At 33.2% G+C, this 6000-nt stretch overlaps 1 protein-coding gene across 2 annotated transcripts in view; it reads right to left on the reverse strand.

Moving 5' to 3' along the window:
- Positions 1-5535, reverse strand: part of LOC106868417 (tubulin monoglycylase TTLL3) — a 99622-nt gene extending 94087 nt beyond the window's left edge. The window contains exon 1 of one of the 2 annotated variants that reach the window (XR_016241030.1): positions 312-424. The gene's annotated coding sequence lies outside the window, so the exon portion shown is untranslated. Of the gene's footprint in view, positions 1-311; positions 425-5480 lie in introns of those variants that run through there. The other variant, XM_052966487.2, reaches the window with a different exon arrangement.
- Between the last annotated feature and the right edge of the window lie 465 nt (positions 5536-6000).

Consider the following 6000-nt stretch of genomic DNA (forward strand, 5'->3'; position numbering starts at 1 on the left):
ACAATTGTTGTTTAACCCCAAGTCAGCCCTAATCCAGCAGACCTATTATCAAAAATGTTACAGCTATGACCGTTCCTCAATTTTGTTTGTTTGTTTTTTCCACACAGTATATCCTTGGGAAGTTTTATTCAATCAGGCCTTTTTTTTTTCTTTTCAAGACAGCAAAGTGTAATTTGAAGGAGATGACTGCTATTTCTACCAAGTCATATAACCATGAATAATTTCCCTCCCTAAATTTGAGTGTTTCAATGTACATATATGAAGGCAAAACATAACTTCTTTCAGATTATATATGAAATAACAGCAAATACCTTTTTTTTTAAATTCTGTTAGTTATATTCCTTGCTCTTATGCAGATTTGTATAAGATGATATAAACAAATAAAATCATTTTGAATGTAGGCTCAACTAGTCATTACTCTAAGCCACATGTATTGATTGTGTTTGTTTGTATATTTCCAAGCAACAACCAATCTTGATAATGCTCTTTGTAAACTGTTAAGCCTCATTCTTCTGATGTTACATATACAAGCCAAGTAATAACTATAGACATTCTTCAGAAACAAGTCTGTACAAGAGAGACAGATAGACATGAGCACATGTACACACATACAAACAAGAGTCTTGTCCTTCTAATAGTTAAGATATTAGTATTATATAAATATATCTTATTAGTCTCAATAATACATTCCTTTTCTTTTTAATCTTGTGATTAATCTCTTGCCTGCCCTTGATAGCTTAGTGAGAGTGGAATTGTTGCCCTTCCATTTGTTAATCTATTGTGTGTGTGTGTGTGTGTGTGTAGGATTTTTTCAAGGCACAGTTTTATGGGCATATGTAGAAACTGATTTATGACTATTTTTGGTTTCAGATTCAGTTTTTCTGCATGGCACCAAGGGGTAAGTGTCCTCTATTGTGACCCTGCCCCAACCAAAGCCTTGTGAGTGAACTTTGTTGACCAAAACTGAAAGGAGCTCATCATTTCTATCTAGCTGTGTGTGTGTGTGTGTGTGTGTGTGTGTGTGCATCGTCTTGATACCATGTGATAGTTGTAAATGAGTGTTACTTTTCCTACAAGTAGTGTGCTTCATTTGCAATCTTCTGTGGAAGCATGTTCAGCCATCAAAAATCAATGTCAATGAATTCCATCAGACTCATGCAAGCATGGAAAACTGGATGTTAAAACAAAGACGATGATGATGATGTAATGGTGCTGGTGGTGATGATGATGATGATGATGATGCAATTGAATCCATACGAAGTGTATGATTTGATGCCTTGCAAACTATAAATAATTCTCAGTGGATATGAAGTGTCATCAATATTCACTCAAACACCTGTGAAAACATCCCATTTGTGCACACACACACACACGCATGCCTGAACATGCACACATACAGACAGACAAAAATCTGGTGCAAGCCAGACAGACGACTAATAGATAATTAAATTATAAATAACAATTTATTTAAATATAAAGGAAACATCCAACAGACAAAAACAGGACACTTGTCAGTAACATTATTCAGTTTATATAGAATACTTTACCTACACTACAGTTGTTAGCCAACATTTTATGTAACAGACATGTATAAACATCTTGACTTTATGCATATCATTATAGACAAAAAAGAGGGGATCAACTGGGTTAATTTCAATCCTGTGTTGGAAAATTATTAGAAACTGAGTATTCTTAGGAGACAGTTTATAAACCCTCTATTACTAAGAACTTAAATAAACTCGTTCTTTTATCTTTTATTCGTTTATTCTTATAAACCTTCTTTATTAACAACTTAAGTAAATTTGTTCTTTTGTTTTTTTTTATTCTGATAAACACTTTTTTACTAAAAACTTAATAAATTAGTTCTTTTATTTTTCTATTCTTTTATTCTTATAAACCCATTTTTACTAAGAACTTAAGTAAATTTGTTCTTTTGTCCTTTTATTTTGGTACTTGTTTCAGTCATTGAACTACAGCAATGCTGAGCCATAGTCTTGAAAGTTTTTGCTCTGTGGTTCTCAACCATTTTTTTAATCTATGATTACTATTTTATTCTAGTGGACCCTCATAACCATTTGATGTTTAAAGACTAATTTTATAGATACTTCTTTCAAAATTACAATTTTGTTTTTCACACCGAGTGAGATCGTAAGGATTTTCGAGCGAGATCGTTGCCAGTGCCCCTGGACTGGCTCTTGTGCGGGTGGCACATAAAATAAACCATTTTGAGTGTGGCCATTGCCAGTACTGCCTGACTGGCCTTCATGCCGGTGGCACGTAAAAGCACCCACTACACTCTCTGAGTGGTTGGCGTTAGGAAGTGCCTCCAGCTGTAGAAACTCTGCCAGATCAGATTGGAGCCTGGCGTTGCCATCTGGTTTCACCAGTCTTCAGTCAAATCGTCCAACCCATGCTAGCATTGAAAGCGGACGTTAAGCGATGAGCGATTGTGCAGGTTGAACTATGTAAAATATTAAAGAAAGAAATCCATCTGTTTCTTGCAATAAATACATCTAAAGCAAAATCTTTTCACGGACCATTAATATACTCCTGTGGGTCCTCTATTTACGATTTTGCTTATAGGGACCCCAGGAGTCATATAGACTCCAGTTGAGAACCACTGATTTAGTTGATCAAATAGCACCCCTAAGCCAGTGCTTTTTTTAAATACGCAGTTGCATGGGCAGATGGAGAAACTATTTACATTAATATTTATTGTTGACGTCATAAGAATTTTATAAAGTTTCCAGAGTATGTGAGATAATGTGTTTTTGGAATAAATGTTCTGGAAGCACATTAGATACAGCCATAGAGAACAGCATGTAAATATTGGGTTGTAAAACCCTTTTGTATCTTGTATTTTTCATCTTTTACTTGTTTCAGTCATTAGATTGCAGCCATGCTGGGGCACTGTGATGAAGAATTTTTAGTCAAATGAATTGATCCTGGTACTTAATTTTTTTTTCTTTTGCTAAGCTTGGTACTTATTCTATCAGTCTCTTTTACCAAACTGCTAAGTTATGGGGACATAAACACACCAACACTGGTTGTCAAGCAGTGATGGGGGACAAACAGATACAAAGACACAAACACACACACACACACACACACATGTGTATGTATATATATATAACAGACTTCTTCCAGTTTCCGTTTACCAAATCCCCTCACAAGACTTTGATCAGCTTGAGGCTATAGTAGAGGACACTTGCTTAAGGTGCCACACAGTGGGACTAAACCCAGAACCATGTGGTTGAGAAGCAAGCTTCTTACCACACAGCCATACCTGCATCTATAGAAACAAATCAACGGCAGCTATTAACATTTAAAATTTATTAGTAAGGGTAGAAATTGATATTAATCAATTAAAACCAGTGGTCTAGCATATTAAAAAATCCGAATTTTTACTGAGAACATATTTTTTGTGGTTAGATGATTTGGCATCTATTTCTAGCATATAGGAGTCCACTTTTGCTGGTCATTCCTCTTATTTTTGTATGTAATATAATTTTAATCTTCGGATTTTTTAATATGCTAGACCACTGGTTTTAATTGATTAATATCAATTTCCACCCTTATTAATAAATTTTAAATAATGATGTTCTCAAACCGGTAAATTAGCTGCAAAAATTTATTAACTGCAGAGTTATTTCCGGACTTAGCGTGCCAGATTGAAGACATTTGAAAGGATATACTGAATGTAATTTGTAGAATTCTACACGTGCTCCCTTTCGGGTGGACGTCTCGTGTCTAGTTCTGGAAATTATATTTTATAAATCGACAGACTACGCTGATGATCCTGCAGATGTTTACTTATGTAAATTTTAACAGGTGAAACCATGGTACGTAGGTTAATCGTTTTTTATTTAGTATTTTTTCATTTGTCTTGCCCTTTTACAGTCTGTTGTGTCGCTAAATTTTTACTGAGAACATATTTTTCATGGTTAGATTATTTGGCATCTATTTCTAGCATATAGGAGTTCACTTTTGCTGGTCATTCTTCTTATTTTTGTATGTAATATAATTTTAATCTTCGGATTTTTTAATATGCTAGACCACTGGTTTTAATTGATTAATATCAATTTCTACCCTTATTAATAAATTTTATATATATATATATATATATATATATATATATATATATATATATATATATATATATATATATATATATACTTATATATATATAAGGATAAGATCATTATTTAAAATACCGATCATATCAAGTGGCCAGCATGGGAATAAAAACCTTATAGGTAATAATTATCATTAAAATTATAATTAAGGGTATCTAAAAGATACCACCATGCTACAGATAGCAGTCAAAACTTGACTCTAAAACCACATCAAGTATTCATACAACACCAGGAGTAAAGTCTTTTCTCTTGTTGCTGTATGAATACTTGATGTGGTTTTAGAGTCAAGTTTTGACTGCTATCTCTAGTATGGTGGTATCTTTTAGACACCCTTAATTATAATTTGTATATATATATATTCATCATCATCACTGTCATCATTATTTAAAATCCAACTTTCTATGCTTGTTGGGGCAGATATTCAATGGTGGATGCCCTGCTTGTTGCCCACTTTCTCCTATTTCCAAGCAAGGTTATATTTTATGCATTTCACAGCAGACTAAAAGCAAAAAAACTCACTTGCATGACATTGATGCTGATTTAGAACAATTAGGTGATGTCTAGACAACAGTATATATAAGCACACACACACACACACATGTACATACATACATACATACATACATATATATATATGTATATGTATACACAGCGGATTTCTTTCATTTTCCATCTACCAAATCCACTCACAGGCTTTGGGGGCTAAAGTAGAAATCTGCATGGTTTGGAAACAAGCTTTCTAATCACATACCTATGTACCTTTTATATATATATATATACATACACACACACATACATTTATACATACATATATGCATGTATGCATACACACACACACATATATATACATGCACGTGTATACTTTTCTTATTTTGGCTCAACGCCAGTCACACACATATACATATAAGCCTAAATATAATGTTCTATGTATAGCTAACTTAAAGAGAGAACTCAATATAACCATAGAGTAACAATTTTGGAGGAGGATGGGGGTGTTACTAGAAAATTCAATACCTCACGATGGCTAGTAATTTCATCCCATAACAATAAATGTGTGTGAGTGTGTGTGTGTGTATGTGTGGGGGATTCGTGTGATAATTTTGTGAGGAAGTGAAATGATGTAATTGTGTTCTTACTGGCTTGTATCATTGTGTCTGTAATAATATTCTTTCACTTGAGAGTTGAATTATGTTTTCTAGCCACAAATATTTCATAACTATAATCATTTAAAACCATATCAAATGCTTATTTAAAATAAATGTAAATCTATAAATATATATACAAAACTGAAAAAGAAATCTAGTAATTCTTTCAATGGAAAACAAAAGGTAAGTTAGAAATTACCTGTGAATTATCACCTGCAAAATTGTTGCTAGTTGTTGGTGGGGAAAGGAAGTGGAAACTTAGCAACAGAAATTCCCACTAACCAAACATCCATCCACCCACTCTCACATGCTGTCAACTTTCTGGCCTTGTGTTATTTACATATTACTAGCCATCATCATTGCCAACAATTTTGCACCAAATTACTTATATACAGCAATCAATACTGATGTTTTTTTTTTTTTTCCGTCTGATACTTTAGTTTTTGTTGACAATATGTAAAGAAAATGTGAAGGATGTATTGATTTCTTTTGAATTAGACAAGATGTTTGATTCTGTAAGAGAGGAGTTTGCAATACTAAAATTATCTTTGTTTGTTATTGTTACTAATTTTATGATAAATATTTGGTTTGGTGGATGGTTGATTACTTAAACCAGCTTGCATGGGATTTAAATGTAGCTGGTAAGTTAATATTGGTGTACCTATGAATAAAACAGACAAAGCAAAGGTTGTGTTCATTTGCTATTTATAATAACACTC

Source organism: Octopus bimaculoides, chromosome 3, assembly GCF_046866305.1.
Source record: "Octopus bimaculoides isolate indiv1 chromosome 3, ASM4686630v1, whole genome shotgun sequence".
In the NCBI taxonomy this organism is placed as follows: Eukaryota; Metazoa; Mollusca; class Cephalopoda; order Octopoda; family Octopodidae; genus Octopus; species Octopus bimaculoides.